The sequence below is a fragment of the Schistocerca americana genome, chromosome 5, assembly GCF_021461395.2.
Source record: "Schistocerca americana isolate TAMUIC-IGC-003095 chromosome 5, iqSchAmer2.1, whole genome shotgun sequence".
Classification (NCBI taxonomy): Eukaryota; Metazoa; Arthropoda; class Insecta; order Orthoptera; family Acrididae; genus Schistocerca; species Schistocerca americana.
Window position 1 is genome coordinate 97,103,414 of NC_060123.1, and position 17,128 is coordinate 97,120,541.

A 17,128-nucleotide genomic window follows, 5' to 3' on the forward strand; every position below is an offset into this window, starting at 1 on the left:
TGTAATACAACAAAGATTTTTAATATCCTCACACAAAAAAGTCCTGTGGCTTCTTATAAGTGAACTTGGGAGACCGTGGTATCAATAAGCCATAACTAATACAGTTGTTACCGAGATGCTGTTTATCAGTACTTGGGAATCTGAAATGGTGATAAAATCAAATGAGGACAGTTTATGACTTTGTAATTTATATCTCACTTGCAGTATTTATTTTGAAACATAGCATTAGACATTAACAGTGTTGTAACATTTGCATGACATCATCTGGACATATATTGCATTGGGGAAACCATTGGTGTCTTAACCTAACTTTATTAAATTATTTGTTTGTTTCATTGTCCTCTACACACCCTTTTTTTTTAATTCATAAAAGTCATGCAGCCTATATGAGTGATTTTATTTGATTTTCATTTGGTCCTATTAAATTACATTCATCTACAAATGCTATACTGTAATGTAGGATAAGTCTAGGAACACAATATCACATGGTGAAAAAGGTAAAAAAACAGCAACAACAGTGCAAACAATATAATACTGCGTTTTGTGTTCCCTCCAGACTCATATATGTCAGATGAGGAGTTGTTCACATTCAACAATCAGAGTGATCTGCAATTCCATAGTAAGCAGCACTAGTGTTGCATACATTGGAATTGTAGCTTTCCTGATTCGAACACGTGTACTCCAAGGTCAGTTGCATGCTAGCATGAGCCCAGATCTTGTTTACTCAGCCTACACTCACATTGCATGAGTGTTAAATTCTTTGTACTGTCACACTCTTATAGTTTCTGTCTCTGTTCTTGACTGTGCCTTCAGTCTTTGTCATGAGCCCCATGTGTCATGGTATTCCACACCATTCTGAGCATCTTTTGCGGAACCTATCATTTCCATTATGACAAAACTTTCTCCTGTGATTTTGCCAAAATCTGACATGTTTGAGACCCTGGCTATGCACAGAAAACAAGTTAATTCTTGCAGAGAAGGAAGCAACAACCAGCCACTGCTAATAATGCTGTTTATTTACACAAATATCGCCATTACTGGTTCTGTAGTGACAGGTTAATCTTCAGATGGCTTTTCATATTTATATTACAGTTGTTGTATATGTTATTTGTTGGAAAAGCCAAAAAATAATGTAAACAACAAATGTAATATAAACATTAACAGCCTCCTGAATCTGAACCGTCATTTCAAAACTGGTAATGGTGCAGTTTGTGTAAATAAATAGTGTTATTAACAGTGGGTAGTTGTTGTTTTCTACTTTGCAAGAATTAACTAATAAAAAACTTACTTATAGGCATAGAACCAGTCAGCTTCCTGGAAAGGCACTTTAGAACTTCCTTAATAAAGTATTTATTTTCTACTTTGTCACATTATTTTTGTGGTAATAAAGTGAGTAGCACATTTCTGTGGTTTCAAATCAGTTAAGTATGAGCAGAGATACAGCATTTTTCTCATTCTCCTGACAGATGTCATATTTGACACTTAGAACAGTTACCAATCTTCATTTATGAACTTGGCGTGTTATTGTTTTAGTTGTAATTTGCACTGAGGATTTGATGCCCTTGATCAAATTACTTGTATCATCAGCAAATGTTACTATACAGGGTGTCCCATTTATCTTGGCCACCCTAATTAACTGTTTGTCCAGATGCAAATTACAAAATGTTTCAAGCAAATGTTCTTTAGCTGTCAGGGGGACATCAGTCAGCACGATTGCCTTTATTGTAGCTCTGTTTTTTATGAAGATATGAACAGCGGTATGACTTTTTAAATGGCACCCTGTATTTTTTATTTGGTAATTCATTTCCTCTCCTAAAGACCTATTCAAAAATGTATCACAGTGTACCATTCACTGAAACACAACGTTATTAATTACATAACACAACATTGATGTTGACACTTCCAGCACTTAGTGCAGGTACTCGGGGCAATGGAACAATCCACGTGCTGATGTTGACAGAGGACAAATGTAAACATAAGTGGAATGCACACCCATCATTCTGTCAACCATCATCAGTTGAAGAGTTGTGTAAGCAGAATGTACACCAATGAAGAAAAGGTAGGAATGCTACTCATCTATGGGGAATGTAAGTTAGCAGAACAGTAATTGCAATACTGTTTTCTTATGTACGGGTACATTTAGTGCAGTAGTTTAGTCCTTTTAAATACTGTTGCATAGAGTAGGCATACAGTAAAGGCTGTCCTTCCTACAAACTGCATCAACATAATGTTTCTTTTATTGTTGTTGTTGAAGGTATGTGAAATGCTATGTAGACAGCGGAACTGTGCAGAGAGCGATATCTTGACAAGAACCCACCTTCCCGATGGATGTTTCCTTGTTTTGTTGTGACGCTTCAGGAAACAGGAAGTTTCAACCCATGACAACACAATCGTTGTAGCACAAGCATAGATGAAGAAGTCGAAGTTACTGTTCTCACTTCCGTTCTTATGAATCCACATGTGAGCACACGACAGCTTGAACACAAGATTGGCATTCCTAAAACCAGTGTACATCATATTCTTACATGTCACTGGCTCCATCCGTACCATGCACACCTACATCAAGAATTGCATGGAAATGATTTCCAGAATCGTGTACAGCTCTGTCAGTGAGCACAGCAGCAAATCCTCGCCAACCCGAACTCCTTCTCCAATGTTCTATTTACCGATGAATGTTCCTTCTCAAACAAATGACAGGTAAATACAAGGAAATACATTATTGGTCCAGCGACAACTCAAGATGGCTTAGACAGGTGGAACATCAGCGTCAATGGAGAGTTAACGTCTGGTGTGGGATGCTTGGTACTGCAATTATTGGCCCTTGTTTCATCAATGGTAGTGTAAATGGCAGAGTGTATGGCAACTTCCTCAGACGAATTCTTCCTCGTCTTCTGGATGAAGTGCCACTACACACCAGAATGCTTATGTGGTATCAACACGATGGATGTCCAGCACATAATGACTTGCGTGCACGTCGTGTTCTGAACCAAAGATATGCTGCCAGATGGATTGGTCAAGGAGGAACAGTTATTTATTCTGCTAGGTCTCCTGATTTAAATCCTCTGGATTTTTTCTTTGGGGGTGCATTAAAGACGTCTATCGTGATATTCCAACAACTCCAGAGGACATGCAGGAACGTATCGTTCTTGCTTGTAATTCTCTTCAGCAGGCAACACTGGAAGCAGTAAATAATTTTTTCATTCAACGAGTGCAACTGTGTATTGGTGTTCAGGGTCACCACTCTGAACACCTTTGAATGTTCTACTCCTTGGCAGTGGCACAGGAGAGTCAAAGTCAATTTTGTATTATGTTTTTACTTGGTTTTTTATTTGTTTTCTGACAACTCCAGCAAGTGGACAAGGTTTTGATCCTGGGCTCAAAGTCAGTGTTGTGTTATGTAATTAATAACATTGTGTTTCAGTGAATGGTACACTGTGATACATTTTTGAATAGTTCTTTAGGAGAGGAAATGAATTACTGAATAAAAAATACAGGGTGCCATTTAAAAAAGTCATACCGCTGATCATATCTTTGTAAAAACTGAGCTACAATGAAGGGTATTATGCTGATTGATGTCCTGCTGAGGGTTAAAGAACATTTGCTTGAAACATTTTGTAATTTGCATCTGGACAAACAGTTATTTAGGGTGGCCAGGATAAATGGGACACCCTGTATTTGCCTCGTCATTCACTGATGCTGATAGGTCATTAATATACACTGAGAAGATCAACGGTCCAAGTATCAAGCCTTGTCAAACACCATGGTTAATTGTTCCATAAAATTTTGGGCATGCAGCTCCACAAATTTGACCTCTTCTTCTTCTAATATTTCAACTGAATACTGTCCAGCCATCTTCAGAGTGAGCCGAGGTGACTGATGCTCCACCACTTGCTCCGTCCTTTTAAACCCGCGGACTGCACTGCTGCACATGCAGCCACAGATAAACAAGGTGCCAAAGGTGTTGATCGGCAGCAAAGGGGTATGACATATGCATGGAATTAGATTTACTGCTGCACAGTCACTCCACATGCTGATATCTATGTTTCACTGAGAGCTGCACCATCTTTGTAAGTTTATAACAGAAATTGCCAGATTCCATGATTTGTCCAAGCTGAAGCCACTGCCTCTGTTAATTAAATTCATCACCAACTGAATTTCAATTGCTTCTTTCATTACTGAGTCAGGGCCAAAATGTTGACACTATTTTACACCACAAAGTTCCCAGCATCAATAAAGTGCTCTGCCATCGCAGATTTATTAGGTAGTAAGTTCGCAGTGATACATCAATATCACAATGTGGATCAACCGCACAGCCATAGATCTGATTCCATGCATATGGCATATCTCTTTGCTGCCAATTGACATCTCTGGCACCTTGTTTATCTGTGGCTGCATGCGCAGAGGTGCGGTCCACGGATTTGAAAAGATGGAGCAAGTGCTGAAGCGTGAGTCACCTTGGCTCATCTGAAGATGGGTGGATGGTATTCAGTTGAATTATTAGAAGAAGAAGTCGAATTGATGCAGCTAGCTGCATGCCCAAAATTTTAGGGAACAATCTTTGTACCATGAAAATATGAAGATGCACACCACAGTTAATAGTTCTCCGCCCCGATTTTATTGTTTCACTCACTCCTATTAGGACAGCTCTTTGTTTCCTGTTATGTATACAGTGGAATAAGGTGACTTTGGAGGCCAGTTCTGCAGTGCAAGATCTGTAGGCTACGTACAGCTGATACATCTACATCTGCATGGATACTCTGCAAACCACCCTTAAGTGCCTGGCAGAGGGTTCATCAAACCACCGTTAAAATAATTCTCTATTATTTCAGTCTTGACCAGAGTGCGGAAAAAATGAACAACTATAACTTATTTTATTATGATGATCATTTCTCCCTATGTAGTTCAATGTCAACAAAATATTTTCGCATTCAGAGGAGAAAATTGGTGTTTGAAATTTCGTGAGGAGATTCCACCACAACAAAAGATGCCTTTGTTTTAATGGTGTCCACCCTAAATCCTGTACCATGTCAATGACATTTTCTCCCCTATTTCATGATAATACAGAATGTGTTGCTCTTCTTTGCACTTCCTCGATGTACTCTGTTAATCCTATCTGGTTAGGATCTCACACAGTGCATTGCACTCCAAAAGAGGACAGACAATCATTGTGTAGGCCATTTCTTTAGAATGTCTGTTACAGTTTCGAAGTATTCTGTTAATAAAATACAGTCTTTGGTTAGCCTTCCCCACAACATTTCCTATGTGTTCTTTCCAATTTAAGGTGTATGTAATTGTAATTTCTAGGTATTTAGTTGAATTTATGGACTTTAGATTTGACTAATTTATTGTGTAATAGAGGTTCAATGGATTTCTTTTAGCACTGATGTGGAGGACCTCACACTTTTCATTACTTAGCATCAATTGCCAATTTTCGCACCATAAAGAAGTCTTTTTCTAAATCATTTTGCAATTTGTTTTGATCTTCTGATGACTTCACTAGGCTATAAATGACAGCAACATCTGCAAACAAGCTAAGATGTCTGCTCAGATTTCCTCCTAAATCATTTATATAGATAAGGAATAGCAGAGGGCCTATAACACTACCATGGGGAATGCTAGAAATTGCTTCTGTTTTACTCGATGACTTTCCATAAATTACTACAAAGTGTGACCCCTCAGACAGGAAATCGTGGGTCCACTATTCCATAAGCATGCAATTTCACTACAAGCCGCTTGTGTGGTACAGTGTCAAAAGATTCTGTTCTGCTGAATTGTTCAGGAGTCCACCAGACACATAAGGCAGCTACAAAGGTAGCAGGGGCTGTGTGGCATGGAATGGGCAGTTTTTTTTGTTACAGGATCTTGGGGAAACTCAAAGAGGGCTTCAGTCTTGAAGGGTGCAGGTTGAACGCAGGAAGAACGTAGATACAGGAACCATTGGTATAACAGTTGCAAACTGTCATGGGTGTGTTGGGGAAGTACCAGAGCTCCAAGCACTAATAGAAAGCACTGACACTCAAATCGTGATAGACAGTGAAAGCTAACTAAAGCCGGAGATAAGCTCAGACAAAATTTTTGCCCTCCCTGTGGGTTCGGGGGCTAGAATAGGCCCGCGGTATTCCTGCCTGTCATAAGAGGCAACTAAAAGGAGTCTCAAATGTTTCGGCCTTATGTGATGGTCCCCTCTCGGGTTTGACCTCCATCTTTCTAAATTATTCCGAAGAGCGAGCCAATTGGGGAAGGGCGCCTTACATGGTGCACTGTATCCGTCGTGCATTGAGACCTTTAGCCAACTTTTTCGTCATTGCAATGGTGTCCCGCTCGTTTTCCGTCTCTCGGGCGGGGATATGTCACTGGGTGCGATTACCATGCTGCAATCTGCAGTGTTACGTTTAACTGCGACGACGACCTTGGACATTTTTGCACCTAAGATCCAGCACGGTAGCCAGTCCGTTGTGGCGGGGCCGCCATGTACCCTGTTGGTTGTAGCCCCCTGACAACACAGGGATCACTCTACTGATGCCTGCACTGTTAACTCCCCACGTATGCCAAGGAGTAGTTGTCCATCTCCCTGGGGCATCAGGACTCCCGGCAATGGACATCCTGCCAGGTGGCTATTGCTGCAGCTGGGTGGCGCCCGTGGGGAGGGCCCTTGGTCGGAGTAGGTGGCATCAGGGCGGATGACCCGCAATGAAGCGTGGTACATCATCACTCGCTGGCGGCCAGCCGCCAGCATTCTCTAAGCATTCTCGGGCTCAATTTAATGCTCAAAAGTACGATCCGAAAACATTCCCCTCTCTGGCCACACCGTGGGAGGAGCGTAAGTCTCGGGATGGAGGTAATAGTTATTCGCCCTGATTCTTAGTTTGCACGAGAGCTGATGGGGAGTCTTTTCTATCCACAAAGCCTCAGTTCTTCATTGAGCATTTAGAGGACAAGTTTGGGGAGGTGGAGGGCTTGTCCAAAATGCGCTCTGGGTGAGTACTGATACAAACGGCATCCTCCGCCCAGTCATGCAGGTTACTTGCTTGTGACAAGTTGGGGGATGTTCACGTTACCATTACACCACATAAGAGTTTAAATATGGTCCAGGGAGTTATTTTCCATAGGGACCTACTTTTGCAGTCTGATGACGATGACGAGCTGCGCGCCAACTTAGAGCATAGAGGTGTTCATTTCGTCCGGCGTGTTCATCGGGGTTCGAAGGACAATCAGGTTGCTACCGGTGCCTTCATCTTGGCCTTCGAGGGTGATAAATTACCGGAGAAGGTCAAGGTGATGGTCTACCATTGTGACGTCAAGCCCTATATCCCTCCTCCGATGCGGTGCTTTAAGTGCTGGAAGTTCGGCCATATGTCTTCCCGCTGCACTTCCAGCCTCACATGTCGAGATTGCGGACGCACGTCACATCCCAATACTCCATGTGCCCCGCCTCCCATCTGTGTCAACTGCGGAGAGCATCATTCCCCTTGCTCGCCTGACTGCAAAGTCTTTCAGAAAGAGCGCAAAATCATGGAATATAAGACCCTGGACCGGCTGACCTATACTGTGGCCAAAAGGAAATATGACAGACTCCATCCTGTGAGAATGACATCTTCTTACGCAGCTGCTACAATGACTGTGCTAGCCCCATCAGTTTCAAGACTTCCAGCCAGCTCAATAAGCAGTACGACTCCTCCTGCCCCCTTGCCCGTGGGGGGCTCTACCCCACCAGTTGCTCCTGCACCACCTACCTCAGGAGCAACCTCCTCCCACCCGTCAGGGACGTCCATCCCCGCTCCTCAGCCGGAGAAGCGTCTAACTTCATCGGCTACTCTCGCCCGTAACAGTTCCCTTGGGACCCTCTCTTCCCAGGGTTCCACCAGCGGGAAGGATGACGGCCGACAGTGGCATAAGTCCTCACCAGCAGCCGGGCGTAGGGCTTCACAATCCTCCTCCGTCTCGGAGACTGATTCGGTGAAGCCTTCCCAGCCAGTGAAACCCAAGGTTCAGCGAGAGAAGTCCAAGAGAAAGACCTCTAAGGCCAAAGAACTTGCGGTGGCACCAACCCCACCGCACCCTTCGAGCTCTGCGTCTGAGGAGGAGGTCGAGATTCTAGCTGCGGACCTTGATCTCGCCGGTCCCTCAGACGCCATGGATGCCACTCGCACGGGTACTGAATCGGTGGCAGTGAGTGAACAAGCGGCGTAAATTGCCTTCCCAGTCCTTTCACGCCTTTCTCAGCCATGGGCAATATCATCCTCCAGTGGAACTGCGGCGGTTTTTTCCACCATCTAGCTGAGCTCCAACAACTTATCAGCCTTCACCCTTTCTTCTGCATTGCTCTTCAGGAAACTTGGTTTCCAGCAATGCGAACCACCGCCCTCCGTGGCTATCGGGGTTATTATACGAACCAGGCAGCATATGAAAGGGTGTCTGGTGGCGTCTGCCTCTATGTCCTTCACACTCTGCACAGCGAGTCTGTCCCTCTCCAAACACCTTTAGAGGCTGTCGCTGTTCGGGTGTGAACACCACAGGCTGTTACCGTCTGCAGTCTTTACCTTCCACCGGATGGTGATGTCTCGCAGCATGTCCTGGCTGCACTGATAGCCCAATTGCCGCCACCTTTCTTGCTATTGGGCGACTTCAACGCCCATAACCCTCTGTGGGGTGGGTCAATGGCAACAGGTCGAGGCGCCACCATTGAGCATTTATTGTCGCAGCTCGATCTCTCGATTTTAAATGATGGTGCCTTCACACACTTCCGTGTGGCGCATGGCACATACTCCGCCATTGACCTTTCAATCTGTAGCCCTAGCCTCTTACCGTCTGTCCAATGGAGTCTGCATGCCGACCTGTGTGGTAGTGACCACTTTCCGATCTTTCTGTCGCTACCACAGTGTCACTCTTCTGGGCGCCCTAGCAGATGGGCCATGAATAAGGCTGACTGGGACTTGTTCTCCTCCACTACCGCTATTGAGCCTCTCTCTAATGATGACATTGATGCGGTGGTTCAATCGGTCACCACCGGCATCATTACTGCCGCCGAATCTGCCATTCCCCGTTCCTCTGGGTCCCCTCGGCGGTGGACTGTGCCTTGGTGGTCACCTGAGATCGCTGCAGCGATTAAAGATCGCCGGCGGGCACTACAGCGTCACAAGCGACATCCCTGCATTGAACACCTCATCACCTTCAAACGGCTGCGTGCGCGGGCCCGCCGCCTTATCCGCCAAAGCAAGCAGGAGTGCTGGGAGCGGTATGTGTCCACCATTGGCCTCCATGTCTCTCCATTGTAGGTCTGGGCCAAGATTCGACGCGTCTACGGCTATCGGACACCTGTCAGCGTCCCTGTGCTCTCACTGAATGGAGCAGTTTGTACTGACTCCGACGTCATTGCAAACCACTTAGCAGAGCATTTTGCTATGAGTTCCGCTTCTGCGCATTACCCCCAGGCCTTTCGCTCCATTAAAGATGGAACATCGGAGCCTTTCTTTTCACACCCACACTTCTGAATCCTACAATGCTCCATTCAGTGAATGGGAATTTCACAGTGCCCTTGCCGCTTGCCCTGATATCGCTCCCGGGCCAGATAGCATCCACTGTCAGATGCCGAAACACCTTTCAGTGGACTGCAAGCGACGACTCCTCGACCTGTACAACTGTCTCTGGGTCGAGGGTGAGTTTCTGTCGCAATGGCGGGAGAGCATTGTCATCCCCGTTTTGGAACCGTGCAAGAGCCCTTTGGAGGTGGACAGCTACCGCCCCATTAGCCTCACCAACGTTCTTTGCAAGCTTCTCGAACGGATGGTGAGCCGGCGCTTGCATTGGGTACTAGAGTCTTGGGGCCTTCTGGCTCCGTCTCAGGGTGGGTTCCGTAAAGGCCGCTCTGCCACCGACAATCTGGTGAGCCTGGAGTCGGCCATCCGTACTGCCTTTGCCCGCCGTCAGCAGCTGGTCACTGTCTTTTTCGACATGAGGAAGGCATACGATACGACATAGCGTCATCACATATTTTCTACGCTTCATGGATGGGGTCTTCGGGGCCCTCTGCCGATCTTTTTTCTACGCTTCATGGATGGGGTCTTCGGGGCCCTCTGCCGATCTTTATCAGTAATTTTCTGTCGTATTGTACCTTCCACGTGCAAGTCGCAGCCTCATATAGTTCCTCCCACGTCCAGGAGACCGGTGTGCCACAGGTTTCTGTTTTAAGTGTCTGCCTGTTTTTAATAGCCATTAACGGGCTCGCTGTGGCTGTGGGAATTTCTGTCTCTGCTTCCCTGTATGCTGACGACTTCTGCCTTTACTACAGCTCTACTGGCATTGCAGCTGTTGAACGTCAGCTACAGGGTGCTATCTGCAAGGTGCAGTCTTGGCCTGTAGCTCATGGGTTTCAGTTTTCGGCACCCAAGACCTGCGTTATGCATTTCTGCCGGCGACGTACTGTCCACCCGGAGCCGCGGCTCTATCTTGCCAGCAAATTTCTTTCAGTGGTGGAATCACACAGGTTTTTGGGGGTGGTTTTCGATGCCCGGTTGACTTGGCTGCCTCATATCTGGCAGCTTAAACAGGCGTGTTGGCGGCATCTAAACGCTATGAGATGCTTGAGCCACACCCGCTGGGGCGCCGACTGATCTACCCTATTGTGTCTCTACCAGGCGTTAATCCAGTCCCGTCTGGATTATGGGAGCCTGGCTTATGGCTCAGCATCCCCATCTGCATTGCGGGTGCTGGACCCAATTCTCCTCAGTGGGATACGCCTTGCCACTGGTGCTTTCTGCACCAGCCCTGTGGACAGCATATTAGTGGAGGCAGGTGTCCCTCCCCTGGGGTTACGACGCCAACAATTACTGGCTGCTTATGCTGCCCATGTTTTTAGCTTGCCCGGGCATCCAAATTACCGTGTCCTGTTCCCGCAGTCAGTCGTCCATCTGCCAGACCGTCGGCCCCGGTCGGGTTGTCCGATCGCCGTACGCGTCAAAGAGCTCCTCTCTGGGCTTGGGTTTTTCCCTGTTCCACCTCCTTTCTGGGCACCTCTGCGCACGCCCCCATGGTGTGTGCCTCGCCCTTGCCTTTGGCTTGATTTGGCTCAGAGCCCGAAGGACTCAGTCCCTCCAGAGGCCTTCAGCCGCCGCTTTTATTCCATCCTGGCCACGTATCAGGGCTCTGGCATTGTTTACACTGACGGCTCGATGGTTGCTGGTCGAGTCGGTTATGCGCTCACTCTAGGGGATCATTCCGAACAACGTTCCTTGGCGGCTGGCTGCAGCATTTCCACTGCTGAGCTGGTCGCCATCTTTCGAGCCCTAAAGTATATCCGCTCCTGCTCAGGTGAGTCCTTCGTTATCTGTAGCGATTCCCTGAGCGGTTTACAAGCTCTTGACCAGTGTTTTCCTCGTTCTTGTCTGGTGATGGCTATCCATGAGTCCCTGCATACTCTTGCGCGTTTCGGCTGCTCTGTGGTCTTCGTGTGGACCCCAGGCCACTTTGGGATACCTGACAATGAGAATGTTAACCGCCTGGTGAAAGAGGCCACTAGTAAATCGTCTCTGGGGATTGGCCTCCCGGAGACTGATTTGCGGGCAGTCTTACGCCATGAAGTTCTTTCGGTTTGGGACGCTGAATGGCACAATCTGCTCACGCCCAACAAACTCCGTCCAATCAAGGCGACGACGACTGTGTGGCGGTCGTCCATGCGGGTCTCCCGCAAGGAGTCTGTTGTCCTCTGCTGGCTGCGCATTGGGCACACTCGGCTTACGCACGGCCACTTATTGCGTCGTGAGGACGCGCCTCTATGTCGCTGCGGCTCCGTTTTATCAGTGGTCCATATTTTATTGGAGTGTCCGCTTTTAGCTGTGCTCAGGCAGTCGTTTGCACTGCCTGACACGCTCCCTGCCATTTTAACAAATGACTCTGCTACGGCTGACTTAGTTTTACGTTTTATTCGGGCAGGGGGTTTTTATCATTTAATCTAAGTGTTTCTGTTTTATCTTATTGTTTTGTGTTGATTCTGGCCTTTGGCCTCCAGTTTTACACTGATTTTTTAATGTGTTTTAAGTGGTTGGCTTTTCCTTTTTTATTTCTATGGTCGGCCAACCACCGTCACACTCTGTGTCATTTTAGTTCGTTTTGTCTGGTCTTTGTCTCAGTTTCTCTTGTTCTGTGTCGTCTGTGCTCTATTCTGTTACTCGTTTTTATTCTCTGTGAGTGTTTTTAGTATTTGGAAAAAGGGACCAATGACCGTAGCAGTCTGGTCCCTTTAATCCCACAAACCAACCAACCAACCAACCAAAATTTTTGCAAAGAATTTAACAGTGTTCAGAATGGATAGTCTACACACAGTTGGTGGTGGCATGTGTGTTGCTGTTAGAATTAGTTATTCTTGTAGCGAAGGTAAACTAGGTAGTTCCAGTTAGTTAGTATGGCTAGAGACCATTCTTGGCAACTGGAATAAAATAATAACTGGATCCTTTTACTGACCTCCCAACTCAGATGATACATTTGCTGAAACGTTCAAAGAAAACTTGAGTCCAATTTCAAACACATACACAACTCTTGAAATTATTGTTGGTAGTGACTTCAATTTACACTCGATATGTTGGCAAAGATTGTATACATGGAAGAACCCTGGAGATACTAAACGGTTTCAGATAGATTATATAATGGTAAGACAGAGATTTAGGAACCAGATTTTAAATTGTATGACATTTCCAGGGGCAGATGTGGACTCTGACCACGATCTATTGGTTATGAACTGTAGATTAAAACTGAAGAAACTGCAAAAAGGTGGGAATATAAGGAGACCTGGATAAACTGAAAGAACCAGAGGTTGTATAGAGTTTCAGGGAGTGCATAAGGGAACAATCGACAGGAATGGGGGAAAGAAATACAGTAGAAAAAGAATGGGTAGCTTTGAGGAGTGAAGTAGTGAAGGCAGCAGAGGATCAAGTAGGTGAAAAGATGAGGGCTAGTAGAAATCCTTGGGTAACAGAAGAGATACTGAATTTAATTGATGAAAGGAGAAAATACAAAAATGCAGCAAGTGAAGCAAGCAAAAAGGAATACAAACGTCTCAAAAATGAGATCGACAGGAAGTGCAGAATGGCTAAGCAGGGATGGCTAGAGGACAAATGTAAGGATGTGGAGGCTTATCTCATGAGGGGTAAGATAGATACTGCCTACAGGAAAATTAAAGAGACCTTTGGAGAAAAGAGAACCACTTGTATGAATATCAAGAGCTCAGATGGAAACCCAGTTCTAAGCAAAGAAGGGAAAGCAGAAAGGTGGAAGGAGTATATAGAGGGTCTATACAGGGGTGATGTTCTTGAGAACAATATTATGGAAGATGAAATGGGAGATATGATACTGCGTGAAGAGTTTGACAGAGCACTGAAAGACCTAAGTTGAAACAAGGCCACAGGAGTACACAACATTCCATTAGAACTGCTGACAGCCTTGGGAGAGCCAGTCCTGACAAAACTCTACCATCTGGTGATCAAGATGTATGAGACAGGCGAAATTCCCTCAGACTTCAAGAAAAATATAATAATTCCAATCCCAATGAAAGCAGGTGTTGACAGATGTGAAAATTACCAAACTATCAGTTTGATAAGTTACAGCTGCAAAATACTAACGCGAATTCTTTACAGATGAATAGAAAAACTGGTAGAAGCCAACCTCGGGGAAGATGAGTTTGGATTCCGTAGAAATGTTGGAACACGTGAGGCAATACTGATCCTACGACTTATCTTAGAAGAAAGATTAAGGAAAGGCAAACCTATGTTTCTAGCATTTGTAGACTTAGAGAAAGCTTTTGACAATGTTGACTAGAATACTCTCTTTCAAATTCTGAAGGTGTCAGTGGTAAAATACAGGGAGCGAAAAGCTACACTCCTGGAAATTGAAATAAGAACACCGTGAATTCATTGTCCCAGGAAGGGGAAACTTTATTGACACATTCCTGGGGTCAGATACATCACATGATCACACTGACAGAACCACAGGCACATAGACACAGGCAACAGAGCATGCACAATGTCGGCACTAGTACAGTGTATATCCACCTTTCGCAGCAATGCAGGCTGCTATTCTCCCATGGAGACGATCGTAGAGATGCTGGATGTAGTCCTGTGGAACGGCTTGCCATGCCATTTCCACCTGGCGCCTCAGTTGGACCAGCGTTCGTGCTGGACGTGCAGACCGCGTGAGACGACGCTTCATCCAGTCCCAAACATGCTCAATGGGGGACAGATCCGGAGATCTTGCTGGCCAGGGTAGTTGACTTACACCTTCTAGAGCACGTTGGGTGGCACGGGATACATGCAGACATGCATTGTCCTGTTGGAACAGCAAGTTCCCTTGCCGGTCTAGGAATGGTAGAACGATGGGTTCGATGACGGTTTGGATGTACCGTGCACTATTCAGTGTCCCCTCGACGATCACCAGTGGTGTACGGCCAGTGTAGGAGATCGCTCCCCACACCATGATGCCGGGTGTTGGCCCTGTGTGCCTCGGTCGTATGCAGTCCTGATTGTGGCGCTCACCTGCACGGCGCCAAACACGCATACGACCGTCATTGGCACCAAGGCAGGAGCGACTCTCATCGCTGAAGACGACACGTCTCCATTCGTCCCTCCATTCACGCCTGTCGCGACACCACTGGAGGCGGGCTGCACGATGTTGGGGCGTGAGCGGAAGACGGCCTAACGGTGTGCGGGACCATAGCCCAGCTTCATGGAGACGGTTGCGAATGGTCCTCGCCGATACCCCAGGAGCAACAGTGTCCCTAATTTGCTGGGAAGTGGCGGTGCGGTCCCCTACGGCACTGCGTAGGATCCTACGGTCTTGGCGTGCATCTGTGCGTCGCTGCGGTCCGGTCCCAGGTCGACGGGCACGTGCACCTTCCGCCGACCACTGGCGACAACATCGATGTACTGTGGAGACCTCATGCCCCACGTGTTGAGCAATTCGGCGGTACGTCCATCCGGCCTCCCGCATGCCCACTATACGCCCTCGCTCAAAGTCCGTCAACTGCACATACGGTTCACGTCCATGCTGTCGCGGCATGCTACCAGTGTTAAAGACTGCGATGGAGCTCCGTATGCCACGGCAAACTGGCTGACACTGACGGCGGCGGTGCACAAATGCTGCGCAGCTAGCGCCATTCGACGGCCAACACCGCGGTTCCTGGTGTGTCCGCTGTGCCGTGCGTGTGATCATTGCTTGTATAGCCCTCTCACAGTGTCCGGAGCAAGTATGGTGGGTCTGACACACCGGTGTCAATGTGTTCTTTTTTCCATTTCCAGGAGTGTATTTACAAATTGTACAGAAGCAGATGACAGTTATAAGAGTCGAGGGACATGAAAGGGAAGCAGTGGTGGGAAGGGAGTGAGACAGGGTTGTAGCCTCTCCCCGATGCGATTCAATCTGTATATTGAGCAAGCAGTAAAGGAAACGAAAGAAAAGTTCGGAGTAGGTATTAAAGACCATGGAGAAGAAATAAAAACTTTGAGGTTCGCCGATAACATTGTAATTCTGTCAGAGACAGCAAAGGACTTGGAAGAACAGTTGAACAGTGTCTTGAAAGGAGGATATAAGAAGAACATCAACAAAAGCAAAACGAGGATAATGGAATGTAGTCAAATTAAATCGGGTGATGCAGAGGGAATTAGATTAGGAAATGAGACACTTAAAGTAGTAAAGGAGTTTTGCTATTTGGGGAGCAAAATAACTGATAATGGTTGAAGTAGAGAGGATATAAAATAAAATGTAGACTGGCAATGGCAAGGAAAGCGTTTCTGAAGAAGAGACATTTGTTAGCATTGAGTATTGATTTAAGTGTCAGGAAGTAGTTTCTGAAAGTATTTGTATGGAGTGTAGCCATGTATGGAAGTGAAACATGGACGATAAATAGTTTGGACAAGAAGAGAATAGAAGCTTTCGAAATGTGGTGCTACAGAAGAATGCTGAAGATTAGATGGGTAGATCACATAACTAATGAGGAGGTATTGAATAGAATTTGGGAGAAGAGGATTTTGTGGCACAACTTGACTACGGTTCGTAGGACATGTTCTGAGGCATCAAGGGATCACCAATTTAGTACTGGAGGGCAGCATGGAGGGTAAAAATCGTAAAGGGAGACCAAGAGATGAATACACTAAGCTGATTCAGAAGGATGTAGGCTGCAGTAGGTACTGGGAGATGAAGAGGTTTGCACAGGATAGAGTAGCATGGAGAGCTGCATCAAACCAGTCTCAGGACTGAAGACCACACCACCACCATGCTGGCGAAAATACATGTTTAAATCCAGAGGTATGCATAAAACATCAATTGAAACTGTGCTAAACACATTCTCAGAAAATTATTTCAAGCATTTAATTCATGGGCCTACACAAATAGTAAACGATTGCGAGAACACACTTGACCTCTTAGCAACAAATAATTCTGTGCTAATAACGAGCATTGAAATGGATAGAGGGACTAGTGAACACAGTACCGTTGTAGCGAGACTGGATATTTTAACCACTAAACCCTCCAGAAATAAACAAAAAATATAGCTACTTTAAGATGTAAATAAAAATTCACTTGGAAATATCCGAAAGGACAGACACCACACATTCATATTATTGAATTGCATTTGTTGAAATCGAAAATTCAAAAATCCTTTTGCTGCATTTACACACAGTTGGTGCTAAGGTAAACTTTTAATTTTGATACACAAATTGAAATGTACTCCCTAGTTTCAGTCTTTGTTCATGTAGAATATACAAGTTTTGAAATCGGATAATTTTTTTCTGAAACACCCTATATTACAAATACAGAATATCTTACATCTCTATTAAAGCTACATCCCCTGCAATATAACACTATTCTTTTTACACCCACTATTCTTGGAATGATAACCACAACAATCTCATTGCTTGAGTGAATCTTGTTATGTATATGAGTTGCACTGAAAAAAATCATCTAGCTCATGTTGTGGTCTTCAGTGGAAGACTAGTTTTATACAGCTCTCTGTGATTCTGTATCCTGTGCAAGCATCTTCATCTTGGAGTAACTACTGTGACCTACTTCCTTCTGAATCTGCTTACTGTATCTATCTGTTGTTCTCACTCTACAATGTGTATCCCCCCCTCCCTCTCCCCCCACTTCC

At 45.7% G+C, this 17,128-nt stretch overlaps 1 protein-coding gene across 1 annotated transcript in view; it reads right to left on the bottom strand.

Moving 5' to 3' along the window:
- Positions 1-17,128, bottom strand: part of LOC124615923 (synaptic vesicle glycoprotein 2B-like) — a 252,280-nt gene that overhangs the window by 27,068 nt on the left and 208,084 nt on the right. The gene's annotated exons all lie outside the window — the stretch shown is intronic.